The sequence below is a fragment of the Octopus bimaculoides genome, chromosome 12 (assembly GCF_001194135.2).
Source record: "Octopus bimaculoides isolate UCB-OBI-ISO-001 chromosome 12, ASM119413v2, whole genome shotgun sequence".
Taxonomy (NCBI): domain Eukaryota; kingdom Metazoa; phylum Mollusca; class Cephalopoda; order Octopoda; family Octopodidae; genus Octopus; species Octopus bimaculoides.
The window spans coordinates 66467917-66486255 of record NC_068992.1 but is presented as its reverse complement, the minus strand read 5'-3'; the positions used below and the strand labels follow the sequence as shown (position 1 = coordinate 66486255).

The window sequence follows — 18339 nt, the reverse complement described above, 5'->3', positions numbered from 1 at the left end:
AAAATGCAACTTGTTTAAGATCCTTAATGAATTGTGGGGGTGGAGGTGAGAGAGAGAGAGAGACAGAGAGAGAGACAGAGACAGAGACAGACAGACAGACAGACAGGCAGGCAGGCAGGCAGGCAGACAGACAGACAGATAGGCAGACAGACAGACAGACAGGCAGACAGACAGAGAATCAAATTCCAGGTTTTAACATTACTGAAGTTCCTTGGATAAACCATGTCAATGATTCAGACCTTAAAAATGGACTGCCTATGTTCATAAAATTTAAAAGCTTAAGTAGACAATGGCAGATAAATATGCCGTTAAGGTCCACTGCTATGTTTTTCATATTATTTTAACAAGACCCTATTTTTTATGTCTCCTTGTTTCTTTTCCTTTTACTTTTTAAATGTCTGCCCAAATGATTCGACAAACAGCTTGATGCTCTGGGAACCTATGCATAGCAAAACAACTAACAGATGTTTGCTATTATGATACCAAAACCATTCTTTTATATTTTTTTTCTTCTTTATATTCTTCAAACTCATCTCAGTTTCAGTTCAGTAATTGCTACAGTTTCAATGACATCAACCCATCAATGTTATGGGCATCAGAATTATAAATACCGTTTCACTTCACTTTAACTCCAGTTTATTCAAACATCAAGATGAGCTAAAAGTGTCTCAATAAGCTATTTTCTCAAAAACAAAGAATCAAACAAATTAATGTACAAAGGAATAAACTTTAATATTGATAGCTCTCTGGAGAAAGAGAGAGATATATAATATCAATGACATAGAACGGTTTTGCTTTGGTTTTGAAGTTTTATTGGTTTGATTTGGAGATTTGTTTTCATATTGTTTTGTTTTGTTTTTTTCAGGTTCTTTAATAAGTGACAAATAAATGGAATCAGATTTAACAAAACCAGCAAGAAAATTAAGGCAACCGTGAAAATAACTGGCAAGTTATGCTGAGATAAATTCACTTCTAAACTGATAGTGACACATTTTGGTGGAGTGAGGTGGGGCTAGCTAGAAAATCCAATGGTTACAAACATTTTGAAAGAAAGAAAAATCTTTCATGTGTCTTACAGTGAAACCACACAAAACTGCTGACACCGGAACTTTCCTCAAAATATCTGACATAATAAATATCTCAACCAATCAAGATAACTGTACTTTACTGTCTCTAATCAGCAGTATCTTGTTGTGGGTGGTATGCAAGGTCATCCTTAGGTTTTCTGACACCACAGGTTAAGCTAGACTGTCAACTGCAATATCTAAGAATCAGAATCATGACAGGAGTGGAGGTTACCAAAGAATTTTCGGTCATTGTTTCTGTGTATTTTACTTTCAGATATTTCTCCATTTGCACTTTCAAGATCCAAGATAGGGTATTTTCTAGCATGTAACAACAGCCTGGTAGATTAGTGATAATATCAGTGCTTTTAGTCAGCCCTGGGCAACAAATTGGAGAGATTAAAGAGAATCTTTGTATCAAGCAGGAAATAGCAGGGTTAAGTAATTAACCATGTGCACACACACATTTATATGCACACATGTATACATATATGGGCATACACACACATGCATATATAGGGTTGGTGCATAATTATTGTGGGGTTTTTTCAGCAAATTTTGTTCGACAAAAACAATAACAATATTTAACAAAAACAACTTTAAATAACGGTCTGACCGTCTGCCAAGCAAATGAGAAGCAGCAATTGAAGTGGATGGTGACTATGCTCCAGAACAATCATTTAAAGATGGTTTTGTTACATGTTGTTATTGTTTTTGTTGAATAAAATTTATTGAAAAAAAACCCCACAATTATGCACCAACCCAATATATATGTACATACTCACTCACACTCTCTCTCTCTCTCTCTCACACACACACTCACACACACACACACACACACACACACACACACACAGGTCAACAAATCTAATAAATAAAAGATTTACAATGCTAAAGGCATTGCCAAGTCACTCGGTTGGCAGTTGTATCAATGAAATATACGTAGAGTCTATAGAAGACAAAGCAAAGCATTGAAATATATTCGAACATCAGATAAGATAGAAAAATCTCAGAGTAACAGATAAATCTTTGTATGGAGCTGACATCTATCTCTAAAAATAAGAACTAATTTTAATATTTTCAGCTTCAAACAGTTCTAAATCAATGCGAACAATTGATTTCGTCTCATATGTCTTGGTGGCCAAATATTGTAACTTTAATCCAACTATTCTATCTGTTAACTTGGGATTAATAAATCATTTATGAATCTTGATGCAGAAACCCAATTTCCAGAAAATATCAAATATATTCGAGTAAGGAGTAAGCTTTAATCAAGCCAAGGTTGGAAAGAGGTTTCAGTCACCATATATCATATTTATACCAATGGGAAAGACTCATGTTATACCCCCAGTTTTCCCTTTGCTGAACATGTTAAACCTACTCAAAACAATTCAAAAAACACAATATTCTGATAAAAATAAGTCATTGTTCAAAACCTTCATATTGTAAAACAGTGTACATAAAATAACCATGAAGAAAATTGAAAGTCCAATATTCTAACTTTATTTATGAAATAATAATGTAGGGTATACCAACAATGTCTACATCTAGGTTAAAATTTCAATAAAATGATTATGAGAAATATATTTCCACTGACTTCTCATTAAAGATAGATATATATTGACTTGGCTTTTAGTTTAGGAATACAGTATTTCTTTATAAGATAATAATGAAATGTGGAGAAGGAAATATTAAAATACACACACAAATGATAAATTTGTGAAGAAAAATATCACCACCATCATTTAACAGCTGTCACCATGAATTGGTTAAACGAGACTGGAAGATAATTAAACAATTATCAGTTTCTGGGGGTGAGGAGAGAGGTTTTTTTTATATTGGTTAAATATTGATTGAATTGAATCTATTAAGTGATTGGTATCTATTTTATCGATTCCAGAGGAATTGGAAATCAGAAGATCAATAAACGAAACAGTGCTGCCACTTTAAAATAATGATTTTGAAACTTTTTATATTCAGGACTTTGACCCTTTTCTAAATTGATATTTTATTGATTTTACAATATTGAAACATAAAATGACATTGATGAGACTGGAACTTAAAAGTAAACACTGCCAGCTCTTATGCCTTCTAACATTCTGGGAATTCTATCCACCGTTCATGCTCATAATAATAATCTGATGTTTCTTTGTTGTTTCTCTAGTTGAAGATAGGATTATGGGAGATAACAGCTTGGAGAAATAGTGGAGTCAATTATTTACGTCAGTAGTTCTCAATCGGGGTCCATGTGACCCTTGGGGGTCCATGTGACCCTTGGGGGTCCATGTAAGATGACATTTTTCAAACTGTGTCTGCAAGAAATAGGTTAATATTTCTAAAATACACAAGATATTTTCACCATTTTTTAATACAATTCCTTATAATATTTAATTATATAAATATAATAGGATTTTTTTTATACATAGACTGACTATGAGGGTCCGACCAAGTGAAATAGGAATCAAAGGGGTCCAGAGATTAAGAATGGTTGAGAACCACTGGTAAAAAGGAAGGAAGAGATAATTATTAACAGACAAGATGTAGTAAGGAAGAATTAACTGCCATCCTTGAAACATATAAAAATAATCAACAATTTCCTCAACATGCAATACTAAACAAGAGATATGGTAGAAATAGCAGTCATATCCTCCTCAAATAACACTTCACCTCTTAAAAGAAGGTAATGGATACTTTAGATGATGAAAGCCTGCCTAGATACTCCTAGATAGTGTGGTCATACTTGGAATGTCCTAGATGATAGATCTACTCAATCAAGACTGACTCAAGGTTAAACAACAAAAACTATTGTTTGCTAATAATACAAATTATTAAACTGTTTAGAAAATCTTTCCAACATGGCCAAGTCTTTTCAGATATTTCTTCTGCTCACTGTCACAGTTAAACTATAATGGGATATATCAAATTGCTTAATAAACAAACCATTCCAAGAGGAATCAGTGCTTACCAAAACAGCTGGGACGGTATGGAAGATGGGAATGGCAAGAGGAGGGAGAGAGAGACTTGTATGTTCATAAGTCTCCAGAAACAAAGTTGTCCCTTAAACTTCTGACAACCACTCAGAATGACTTGGGTGTTGGTATCATTGCTGCTAACATAACACATTAGGATTCATTTAACAGAATCAACAGTCTGAAGATAAATTCTTACAGCTTACTCCACTTGTTCTAACACAATTCATCAAAAGTTCTTGCTTCAGAAAACATTGGACTTCAGCTTTTGACTAAAAGCATGATAACAACACGATAACAAACAAAACCAATTATTGGATTATTGTCAATGAAAAAAAAAATAAATTAGCAAAAGAAGAGGGTTTGACAGTTATCTAATGTCTTCTTTAATACAAAAATACTGGGAGGCTGCAAGCTGCCAGAATCGTTAGCACACCAGGCGAAATGCTTAGCGGTGTTTCGTCTGTCTTTATGTTCTGAGTTCAAATTCCGCCGATGTCAACTTTGCCTTTCATTCTTTCGGGGTCAATAAATTAAGTACCAGTTGCATACTGGAGTTAATCTAATCAACTGGCCCCCTCCCCCAAAATTTCAGGCCTTGTCCCTAGAGTAGAAAAGAATACAAAAATACTGGATAAACTATATTTCATAGAATCTTTTAGCTGTTGTTCATTAGAGATTAATTCTTTTAATTACTACTAATTAACCACTTAAGATAGTAATGAAATAAAAAATTTGAGATACAGATGTGGAATTTTCAAATGTAAATGGTTTAGAAGCATAATTGTATATCAAAGACATAAATTTTACAGCTGCTGGTTTAAAATGCACCTGATGCTCCTGCTTCATGAAACACACAGGAGTGAAAGGTCACTATGACCCAATGGATAAGATGTTGACATTCAGCTTGAAGGCAGGACATGCTAACCCATCACCTACTTAAACAAAGTAAACATGGTCCTCTTATAAACTTCACATCAAATGCAAGTAATGAAATAACACAGAATTTATCAGCAGTTGAATAGTCTACAGGTCACCATTTGTTCATAGATGAAGCCAAAATGCAAATAAATGTTTTGATGTCTTTATAGCAAGTTCTAAATTGGTATATGTCTTGTTTGCTACTTAACAGGAACCAGCTAACCCTGGCCTAGAATAATAACAACAGTTGTTTTGTAGGGTTAGACTGAATAAAAAAAAAAATATTTGAAAAGCTTACAATGAGATTTCACACTTTATTCAAATCCCACCATTAGAACAAGCTGGTTGGTCTGAGGTAAAAGACTGATAAATGCAATCTAAAAAAATAACCAAAATAGAGAAATATTCAGACCAAAATTGAATCATTTAACACTTCTGTCTAACATCTTCCAAGTTATAATAATGATAAATTTCCTTAAAAAGTATTTGTAATACACCAAAAACCAGGTTTACCTCACCCCACCACAAACACACTGATTTCACACAAGTTCCATAGCCAATTCCAGTGTGTAGCTGTTAACCTAAAACCAAGGTTCCCAGGCTGGCAACAACAACAACGGAAGTAATTTCCAAATATCAAACTACTTCCTCTATCTTTCCTCCAATTTATCTCTCCTCCCAACCACACAAATGGTTGAAAGGCAAACGGGAAACAGGAAAAGAAGTCTTCGTTGTGTAAATCACCACAACCAATGTCATTAATCTAACCATTTACCTAAAGCCAAAAACAAAAAAAAACAAAAACTAAACAAACTTATATCCAAAAAATATGACAGAAAGCCTCAGACATTTTTAGTCGTTTTCTGTCTGATACTATTTGCACCATAAAAACCATAAAAAGACAAATAATAATAATAATAATAACAGTTTTAAAATTTGACACAAGGCCAGCAATTTTATAGGAGAAAGCTAGTCAATTACATCAAACACCGTGCCCAATTGGCACTCATTTTATCAACCCAGAAGAAATGAAAGACTAAGTCTATTTTGATGGAATTTGAACTCAGAATGTAAAGTCAGAAAAATGTTGCTAAGCATTTCGTCCTGAGTGCTAACCATTCAGCCAGCTCACTGCCATTCACCACCTTAATAATAATAATTTGGTTTACTCCAAGCACAAGGCCTGAATTTTTTTCATGACAGGATGGTCACAACTAGAATTGTTTTGACTGTAAGTCTGGTGGATTAATGTTGATTTGAGGATAAATAAATATTCCAACAGCTGATAAACCAAACTTTACCAAAGCAATATTTAGATCAGTTTCACTATAAATAAAAAAATATTTCAATGAGCTGGAACTGTTAATGTGCCAAGTACCAAATGTCTGTTGGTTTTATCACAGACTTGAAATATTTTGTATCTTTCTAAGAAGATGGAACTGCATAGTCTAAAGTATAAATAGAAGGAAATATCATCTGGAACTTCAACATGTGCTAAAATAAAAAATAATCTTTTCCATGTGGTGACTGCAAAAATAAATATAAGAAGGTGAAGAAATATGGAGACTTCCTGGTGATGTTAATAAAGTGTAACAGCAATGATTGATCATAAGTAGGTAGGAGGTATCCTTGTTAAAAGCATGTATTTAGGGTGTAGTGTGCTGGATAAAGACCTCTGTTCACTCAGCCTAATAAATAATTAGTGAATTATGTTTATAAAATGCAAGATTTACTACGTAAATATAGTAGATTGGTTACATCAAATTATAGTCACCATCTTGTCAAATAGGAAGTCCACCTGTTAATGACATTATCATCATCATTATTATTATTATTATTATTATTATTATTATTATTATTATTATTATGGCAAGCTGGCAGAATCATTAGCACAAGAGATAAAATGCTTAAAAACATTTCTACCGGCTCTTTACATTCTGAGTGCAAATTCTGCAGAAGCCAACTTTGCATTGCATCCTTTCAGGGTCAATAAAATAAGTTACAGTCAAGTACTGGGGTTCCCCTCAAAATTGCAGGTCTTGTGCCAAAATTAGAAAGGATTGTAATTATCATCATACATATTTCTTTACTTTTGTAATGTAGTCAACTGAAAGTCGTCTTACTTAACAACCGCACACATGAGAGAGAGATATCAACTGTCTTTAAAAATGAAAGTTACATTAGATAACATAGTCTGGATAAAAAATGAGATGATCATGGCCAAAACATCTCTGATCATGAATCTGGGACTAAACAATGGCAAACAGAAACTAAGAACAAAAAAGAAATGGTGACAGAATCAATTTTCCAAGCAGATCTGAATTGAAAAAACAAATGTACAAAAATAGGGCTATAATTCAAAAGATATTACTAATTAATCAAGTTGATCATTATAAATATATCAGATTATATCCACAGATCTACTATCAATCAATAAATAGATTAGATTTATATTACATATTTCCTGCCATTTGCCAACAAATTATTTTTCTTAATCTTTGTTTTACTATTATGCCACACAAACATTAAAAATTATGTAAACCTCTTGATGGTGTACCATTATTGGTTCTCTTGCACAAATTTTAAATATATTTCACATGTGATTAATCCTCATTCTGATAGGAAATGGGTTCTAACATTATAATTTATGTATGTCAACATTGATGGTCGTATGTAACATTTTAATGCTAATATTTAAATGAAAGACAGTTTGCATGTATCATTGTCAACATTCATGCAAGGAATTTTATCAGTTTCCACTAATCGCAACAGAAGATGAATATCAGTAAAGTTGAGCAGCTCTCTTTATCTCAAGAAACATTATGTCAAGATTATTTCTAGATAATGAGACCAACGAAATATTGGTCGAGAAATAAACATGTGTGGATGTCAATGACAGATTCCTGAAATCTGTCTGTAATCTAGGACCAAACTGTGAAAACTGAAACCCGCAAGCACGTAATGTGGTAAACAAATTTGAAATTTTTAGGAAAGATGCAGAAGAAAAAAGAACTTCATGACTAACAGAAGCTATTTTATAAATAGTAATTATTTTGTATACAAGCTGCCATACTGTAAAAGAGTAACGTGACAGATAAGATGTTAATCTTCAAGAGGCCAAATCAGTAAGATGAATCATAAGTTAACAGACAGTTGGAGTATATTTGAATCATGCTAACAAGATGTGCTAGACTAGGATGTTGTAGGTGTGTCCCAAATTGGTCAGAGGGTGGATAGTCAAAAGTGGAACACAGAGAGGTGCATGTGGAGCTGAAGTCAGAAACTTTTGGTCAAGAGCAATCATTAAAATTCATCTTCTCAAGTGGAACATCTAAGTCAGCAGTCCTTGACCAATTATTTCATTACCAGACTGTCAAAATTATCATCACCAGTTTTGTTTGGTGCCAATATGACTTCAAATGATACCAAATTCATTTTACTTTACATGTGGCTAACAGGAAGTAAAACAGGATTTTTTGAAAATCACAAGGACTTTTGTAGCATGAACGTGTGTGTGTGTGTGTGTGTGTGTGTGTGTGTGTGTGTGTGTGTGTGAGAGTGTGTAAGTGTGTGTAAAAACAACACAAGAAATTGAGACCCAATTGTTGAATCAGGTGATGAAAGTCACAGAGAGGGTCATAGCCCAACTATTAGGTTGTCAAGAAAGTTCTTGCAGGATTTTAAATTTTGGTTTTAAATGATGTATTTTCAAATTAATTGTCATTAAATTACTTTGAATTTAGTATATAATTTTAAAGCCCGTTTTTCACTCTATCTGATCGCGTTAGTCTTTTTCTTTTTGAATAATTAGACCATTTTTTCTGGAACGTTGAATACAACATGGACAAAAAGCAAATTTGCACAATTTTCTTATTCCAGTTCAAGCTAGGCCAAAAAGCTGCTGAAACAGCTTGCGATATCAACAATGCGTTTGGCCCAGGAATCACTAATGAATATACAGCACAATGGTAGTTCAAGAAATTTTGTAGCGGTGATGAGAGTCTTGAAAATGATAAGCTTAGTGGTTGCCCATCGGATGTTGACAACGATCAAATAAGAGCCTTAGTCAAAGTCAATCCACGTACAACTGTTCGAGGGCTTGCTTCTGAATTAGACAAAACATACACGACAATTTCCAACCACTTGAAAGAGATTGGAAAAACAAAGATACTTGAGAAATGGGTGCCGCACGAATTGAATGACAACCCCCCAAAAAACGCTGTTTTGAAGTGTCGTCTTCCCTTCTTTTACGCAACAAGAACGACCTATTTCTAGACCGGATTGTGACTTGTGATGAAAAGTGGATTCTTTATGACAACCGGTGATGCTCAGCTCAGTGGTTGGATGCCGATGAAGCTCCACGGCACTTCTCGAAGCCAAAGTTGGACCAAAAGAACGTCAGATAATTTATTTCAGCAAATATGGAAGACAACTTTGAGTATATTTTGGTCTTATTATAACCTCATCAGCTAAACACAGAATTTGTCATATTTGTCAAAGTAGTGATGGGAGAATTACCAAGTAAATATACCAGAATGTACAGTGGGTGGGATAGATGACAAATTATATCCTACATTTTTTAAAACAATACCTCAAAATCTTTTACTCCTATAAAGCTACACTCATTTTCACAGTCTACTTGGATGTATACACCTTTTTTTCCCTACTTAGGTTCAACAGTCATTCATCAATTTTAACAAAATACAAAATAACATTAGCATTTTCCATAATCTTATTTTTCTAAATCAACAAATAATTGAGTCACAATGAAGAATAAATGCAGATTTTCATGAGATTGATTAAAAGAACAATTACAAAAAAAAAAAAAAGATATTTTAATGATTTTAAAACCAAAATAAATAAATAATCCTTATAGGATTTAGTTTGCAGCAACAAGTTAAAGAGATGGCTATGTTCTTTTGGTCAACAAGTACATGTCTTATTTTACATGCTTTGAGTTGAAACACAACAGTAATAACACAATATCAATAACTGTCCAGTTAGAAAAATATCGGAAATAATTATTCAACAGGGACAGATACCATAGCAACTGATGTAATTGAAATCAGGACGTAAAGTAAGAAATATCAATTAGAGATCTGCAGTGTGTTTCTATTGATGGTTCGTGGCAAGAAAAGAGAATACATTCTAGAGATTCACTCATTGCATGGCTGTACACAGCCATGTTCTATTTGTAAGCTAAAACTGCAATGTTACAGGCTAAAATGCTACAATCATATTACTATATTTTAATGACATTGCATTTAGTGTTAGAAACAAATTAAAAAGAAAACTTAATAAAGAAACCATATCCTGCCTAAATTATTAATAGAATTAAGTAAATCACTAAAACCTGTTATGCATCAAAGAAAACAGGCCCTTCCTTCATAGGCAAGGTGGATTTTCAAAAAGTCTGTTGATTGGTCGGATGGGGAATTTAAAAAACAGTCCTCCTGGATTAATACCAGGTATATAACAAACTATGTCCCAACAGCAAGAATCTTTCCTATCATCATCATCATCATCATCATCCTTTTAACCTTCACTTTTTTCATACTTGCATGGGCAAGATGGAATTTGTTCCAGCAGATTTTCTACAGCCTGATGCCCTTCCTGTTAGCAACCCTGTTTCTAAGCAAGATCATATTTCTTCCTATGGCTTACTTTGTAAGCCAGGATCGGATCCAACTCAAAGAGCTATAACTCATTAGACTCCACATTAAACTCCTCAGAGAACTTGCATTTAGTTAGTTGACCTGCTACAAATAGTAGTCAAATCTCTTAAATTACATCACATCTTAAAAGAAATAAGACACATTATATAATGCAGTCCTAGATATTTGGTAGAAAAAAGAAGGGATGATCATAGCTAGAATGCCTTTGATCATAGATGTGCTCAATCATGGTTGACCTAGGGCTAAACAACAACTACTACTACTACTACTACTACTACTACTACAGCTAACCTGAGTAAGCAATGGATGTAGAGATAAGACAATAACTAGAGCATGGAGGTCTGGTGTATAAATAGAAATGGAAATGGAACATGGTAGCAGAGAAAGAGGGGAAGAAAAAACAAGATGGAGATGAATGAATATCACAATATCCCAGTAGGGAGGGACTTTTTAAAAAGACAGTTGGTGACTTAGTCATTGATCCCACCTCCATCATCACTCTCACCAAGCAACATACTGGGTGAACATCAGAGCCTGTGTGTGTGTGTGTGTGTGTGTGTGTGTGTGTTGGAGGGAGAGAGAGATTAATAAATAAAATAATAAAATGGAGTGGAAGGTACTACAACAAATGGTCCTGAAGACCCAAGTGGAAGAAGAAGAGGAAATTCAGTTTCAGGCAGATTACACTCCAGATAAGATACTTTAGTAATTGGGGGGGGGGGGAAGGAGAGGTAAAAAGGTAGAATGTATAGTATCTGTGAAAAGAAGAAGAAGAAGGATTGGGTGGGTGTTATATGTTGATTCATTCAGACCTAATAAAATACTCTATACATGTTCAATACACTGACCTAATTCCTAAGAAATTTATTTCTTGTCTTCCACTCTGCCACCACTACTACCATCACCCACCTACCCTATGTTGAACCCTTGCCAGGCAGCTGTCTGCTTCACCAGCGCAGCACTATAGAACCAGCTACATGTACAGGACCGCAGGAATTGGTGCAGGTTTGTAATTCAATAAGAAGTCAGGGAGGGAGCAGTAAAGATGAGTCAACTTCTTCTCCCAGGTTATAGCATGATAACTACAGTTATCATCCAGCTATAGAGAGGCACTTATCTGGAACACCCATTACACATTCTTTTACTATATTTAGAGGGAAAAAAAAAAGAAGAAATGGCTCAACACATACAGACTTCATACTGAATGAAAAAAAAGTAAAACAATTAGTCAACAGCTGAGAAGGGATGTTACACATTAAATACCTTGACGTCACAATCCCTGCTCCATGTGCCTTATCAGGTTTATCTTTCCTCTTCATTGCTAATTAGAGAACAAACATGAATTTATTTTAAATTATTGTAAACAGCATTTCTATCTTTTCTTCAGAACCTTTGTGATTCTTTATTTACAGTCCCTAAACCTAATAAAACTTATTCAAATCTTCTACAGAATAACAAACCTTCATTAGCTAAACATGAAATATAGAAAATTAAAGCAAGAGAGAGAGAGGTGTGTGTGCGCACGTGCATGTGTGCATGCATGTGTGCGTGCACATCACTTTATGTCCATTTCATTTTTCCAAGTTAGCAAGGATTAGGTGAATATGTTATTGAAGCATTGTTTTATGTCCTTCTCTTGCTAACCCTTACAAGATTATTCACACATTTTTGAAGGCACAAAGCAAGCAGATGATTTCTTGAAAGAACTGATAACATTATCACTTGTAACAAGCAACTTTTGCAGAGTGCACACACACTTATATATATATATATATATATACATACATACACGCACACACACACACACAAACACACATATATACGATAAGAAAAACAAAATTCAATTTGACTTTCTTGTAATTTCATTCTTCCAAATTTAAAATAATGATTCAATAAAATCAACAAACTTAAAAGAACATTGAATTTGTCAAACAGAAATTCTACCAGTCATTTACAGTTTTAAAATGTAATAAGAATTACCACCAGAATCAACGACAACAAGAATTACCAATAGAGCCAACAACAACAATAAGAATTACCAATAGAGCCAACAACAACAATAAGAATTACCAATAGAGCCAACAACATTTTAGATAGAAACAAATCAATCAAAATAAATGGATTTTTTACTAAATCTCTAAAATCAAATGCTCATCCAGTCACCATTAACTTAAAAATATTTCAATTATTCTTTTAACATACAACATTATAATTCTATTAAAGTTTTTTTATAATGGTCCTTTCTTTCTCCCCTCCCCCCACTCCCACTGGTACTCCATCAGTTACGATGACAAGGGTTCAGTTTATCCAATCAACAGAACAGCTTGCTTGTGAAATTAACATGCAAGTGGCTGATCCCTCCCCAGACACACATACCCTTAACATAGTTCTCAGGGAGATTCAGCATGTCATGGAATGTAACATGGATGGCCTTCACTACTCATTTTTGCCAGCTGAAGGGACTGAAGCAACGTGAAATAAAGTGCCTTGTTCAAGAACACAACATGCCACCCAGAATCGAGCTCATGACCTTACAATTGGGAGTCAAATACTCTAACCACTGAAACACCTTCACTGCTCTTACTGCTCTTACTCTCTCATTTATTCCAATTTTACTCAGGGTACAGTATCACATTCAGTACAGTGAAAGGAAATCCATGCACTTAGCAGGCAATGACTCCCTTTGGGGGCTCAAAATCTAAAAACAAACAAGGGAAATAATTCCATTAAGATTAATTAATAGAAATTTTTGGAAAATATAACAAAGGCAATATAGGAATGGATCTGTTTGACTTTGGCGATTCAATAACTATAGGTTCATCAACATGTTTCACAACAGAATACACTTACTAAAACTGACCATTCAGCCATGAAGTAAGGCAATTACTTATTATATATATATACACACACACATATACATTATATATATATATATATATATACATATATACACACACACACACATACATTATATTATATGTCCAACCCATGCTAGCATGGAAAGCGGACGTTAAACAATGATATATATACACATACACTCACATATACATTATATATATACACACACACATACACTCACATATACATCATATATATATATATATGTGTATATATATATATATATATATATATATATATATATATATATAAACAAGTCAGTGGAAACAATTTACATTACTTTCAGAATCCAATAAATACCTAAGTAAAAAGGTCCTTTCTGGTCGCAACCAGTTCAGAGCCGTTTGTAAACAAAACCTCCATAGAATAAACATGTCCATACTTAGTTTATATTATGAAAGCCTCAATACACTTAAACCCTATAAATAAAACATTAATAATCATAGTTGGTAATATTCAATAGAAACTGGAACACAGGATGTTACACTTCATATTAACAAAAAAAATCTATTTTCATAAAAGAAAACCAGGTAAAATAAAATAAAAAAAAAGAAAAAACAAGCAAGATTTTACTACAAAATTTCATATCATCACTTCATTTATCTATGCTAACCTATCAGTGTTTGAATCTTGCCTTTAGATTGAAAATGAAATTTTCGGTTGTCTATATACACTTGTATAAACCTTTAAAAACAACAAAAAAAGGGTGTTGGTGCCATGATAAATTATACCCAAACTGATCAAATTAAGTTATGGGTCTAGGAGAAAAGGCCTCACCTATGGTCAACACAGGTGTTCTGAGACTGAGGAGATAGATGTTAACACTCCTCAGGAATAAATGGCTGCAAGAAAAATATCCCCAAGGAGAGAATTTCAAAGGGCTGGTGTTCTGAGGAGGAAGAATGGATGTAGTGGAGTGGGGGAGGTATGGAAGGCAAACACAAGATGGGTGAGTCAGGAATCATTATGAATAAAACTACCAACAGGATGATCCTAAAATCGACCACGAGAATCTCATTGATTGATCAGTTAGACAAGTTACTCATCCCAGTGTATCTGCTCAATGACAGATTACTCTCCCTTCACAGTTGTAAGACAGGTTCTCCAAAAATTTATGACAAGGTTTGAATTCACAAAGACATCGTTTTATTTTAGCTTAAAGAAAATACATTGCAGAAATCATTGAGAGAGGGAGAGGGAGAGAGAGAGGGAGAGAGAGAGAGATGCAACGTTGAAAAGAATATTGTCAAATAATTTTATGTTTAAAGGAACAAGTGTATATGGTGTGTTGTAATGCCAAAGAGAAACCTGAGTGATCATGTTCAGTTGTCAGGATGTCAAAGGAAACTCAGGGAGCTAAAACAGTTTTCGTATAATATTTTAGTGTCGTCTTCACTGGAATCAGACAACATCTGAGGTGAATGTCAACATAGCAGCCAGTGAAATGCCACTCTAAATAAACAGTAATGATATTGTGTAAAAATTTAAACACAATTACCACATTACAAAACAAAGATTTCTAAAACAAAACTAAGAAAATACAAAAATATGAAGAGAGAATATGTGTAGGTATGTTTTAGCAGTTGCTGTACATACAGAATAACAACTAAAAGATGATTGAATAAATTCATTTGATCTTAAATCATTTAGATTAAAGGCTGTAGCAATATTTCTAGTTTTAATTATGCTGCCATACACTGCATCCCACATTATTAGGCAAACCAACCTTCTCTCAATAAATAAATGTATATTCATTCAAAACCAGTTGTTTTTCCACTGTTGGCAACACCTATCTGTGCACATTCTGCTATAATAAATCAGATCTGCACTGACAAAAACAAATGGCAACCATTATCATGCATTAGCGACATTTCTGCTGTCCCATATTATTAGGCAGTTGCCTAATTTAAGTGTCTTTACAGGTCAGAAACGTGATCTTACTTCGAATGAGAAGTCTACCATCATGCTAGAGCTTGGAAAAGGGAAAACGACCATAGAAATATCAAAAATACTGGGTGGAGATCAACAAACAGTGAAGAAATTTGTGCAGTCTCCTATTTCTGTCTGGTCGAGGGCAGTTAAGGGTAAGTAGAGGGTTGCTTCGAATCGTACTTTGTCACATGTGAAAAAGGAAGTTGTGCGGAACCTGTGTCTGACGAGTAGAGAAGTCTCCCAACATTGTGACAGGGAAGACATATTGAAAACATGTGTCACTCTTGAACCAGGTAGCCAGGAATGTTAAACCTGTTACAAGGCCACCCCTGAAGGCTGTTCATAAGCAGAAGAGACAGAAATGGGTAGAAGAATATATGAAGATAGATTATTCAAAAGTTCTGTTCACTGACAAATGCCGTGCCACCTTTGACGTACCAGATGACTGGAGTAAAGATTGGGTATCGATTAGCGGGGACCATCCTCATCGTTTGAGACGTCAACAGGGGGAGGTGGGGGTCATGTTTTCAGCTGGCATCATTAATGGTATGATGGTTGGGCCATGGAAAGTCTCAGATGGCATTAAGATGACACTGAAACATATGGTTATTGCATATGGAGGGTCATACATCAAAGATTAGGAGCTGTATGACATCATAATCCCATGACTATTTTCATTCAAACGTATTATTACATTTACCATTAAGTCCTTTATGAATAATTTTTTTGTTAAACCTTTTACTGTTGAATTAAATAAATGTTTGTTCTGACACAATTATCATTTTTATTATACATGCCCAATAATTTGTGATGGTGAAAATGTTGCCCAATCACAAAAATGGCCACCATTTGCTGATGTCTGTGCAGATCTGATTTATTTTAACAGAATATGTTTGCACTCTCTGAGTGCTCTTGTTATTATTATTATTGTTATTGTTGTTGTTGTCGGTATTATTATTATTACTACTACTACTACTACTACTACTACTACTACTACTACTACTACTACTACTACTACTACTACTACTATTATAAAAAGGACATCCATCTGTAAGACCAAGTGTTCCAACAACAAGCAGAGAGATGAATACAAAGCAATTGTGTTAAAATAGATGTTAAAAAGTTAACACTTGATCAAAGTAGGAACAGAAAGTCAAACATCTTAATTAAATTCCAATACAACTAATAGTAACTAAGATTAATAATTAATGCAATCAATAATTGCAATCTATTACAAATTATAATATGGTTTGGAGTTTCTTAATTATAACACATTCTAGTTTCGGGTTACAAGTTACATTTAAATTTACTACAACTCCTGCACTTGAAAAAGACTTAGCAGAGTAGAAAATGCTAAAAGAGATATAAATACGTTTAATACCAATGACATTTCTTGATATTTTAGCAGGGCTACAGTTTTGAAAAAACTGTGAGAAGGAAAATGTTGTGGGTAAAAGAGGTGAAGTGATAAGACAAAGAAATAAAGTCAAAGGGTTTGTTATAAACCTATGGAGAAAGCTGAGTAAACACAAAGGGTAACAAAACACAGATGAGTTTATATAAAGGAACATTTTACAATACATTAGTGCAAGTGTATACATTTTTTACAGACAGTTTACAGCTGTTTGTTTTCTGCCTATAACATTTCTAAAGCTGGGTAAAGACATGAACCTTCAAGTCTAATGCCAAGTATGAACATGAAGAGACATATATACACATATGTATACTTGAAGACTACATGTAGAACACTTGATATCAATATTTGACTAGCATTCAGTTCTCATTTTGTTCTCAAAGACAGACAACAAAATAGTACCTTATAGCATAGCTCTAATATCATGCCATTTTTTCTATCTCTTTAATGTTTTTTCTTATGTTTCATTTAATAAATCCAGTAATCCAGGTTAAATCTATGTCAGTGTAGTAATTGTATATCCAGATGAAGACAAACACAAAAAATGTGGTTTGGGGTTTTAATGTGTTGTGGAAGATGAAGGGGAAGAGTATGAGTGTATGTGTGGAGGGGGGAATTCATACTTCCTGTTGTTTTATTAAGGAAGGCATCTTGGAATCTAGGAACTTTGGGGAACAAGAGTCTACATGCGAGCATGTATGTACAGTCATATATGCAATAATGAGAGAAAGTGAAGTAGGCATGAGGCAGCAAGCAAAAAACTATTACTTTTATGCTGTTAACCTATATCAATCTGTATGCTTGCCTATCTCTTCTCTTCTCTCAACACTTTACACAATGTGGTTAATTTCTTTAGCCGCCATTTCAGGTTCCAATAATTGCATATTATCTTTCTCCCATACCTTGCAATGTTTTAACAAGTTAACCATTTTGGGAAAGATTCCTCACACACATTATGCTAAGCTCTTCACCCTTTTTTGGGTTCGTAAAGTGATAAGATCTATTAATCACAGACTTTAAATCATAAAATAAGTACTTTATGTTAATCAACCATTAAATAAGAATGGAAATTATCAGTTGAATAAGAGAAAGAAATATTCTTTGATAAACACAAGATTTATAGTGAAGTTTGAACTCAGGAATCTTAATTCCAGTCAACCTTATTGAAAGCAAAAAAATCAATCGTAGAAATTTACCAATCAAAACAAGGGCATAGGTGTAAAGCAAATTTCTTGATAACATGGTTTTGGGTTCAGTCCTACTGTGCAGTACATGTCTTCTACTGCAGCCCAAAGCCAACCAATCACCTTGCAAGTGAATTTGGCTGACAGAAACTCTGTGGAAGCTTGTCATACATGTGAGTGTGTGTGTGTGTGTGTGTGTGTATATATATATATATATATATATATATATAAGACATGAATAAATGCTTCTCTCCCCCCTCTCTCTCTCTCTCTCTCTGTATA

At 33.9% G+C, this 18339-nt stretch overlaps 1 protein-coding gene across 7 annotated transcripts in view; it reads right to left on the bottom strand.

Moving 5' to 3' along the window:
* Positions 1-18339, bottom strand: part of LOC106884484 (activated Cdc42 kinase-like) — a 244007-nt gene that overhangs the window by 116656 nt on the left and 109012 nt on the right. The window contains exon 4 of one of the 7 annotated variants that reach the window (XM_052972235.1): positions 5253-5331. The exons of the other annotated variants lie outside the window; for them this stretch is intronic. The gene's annotated coding sequence lies outside the window, so the exon portion shown is untranslated. The remainder of the gene's footprint in view (positions 1-5252; positions 5332-18339) is intronic. 7 annotated transcript variants of the gene reach the window in all.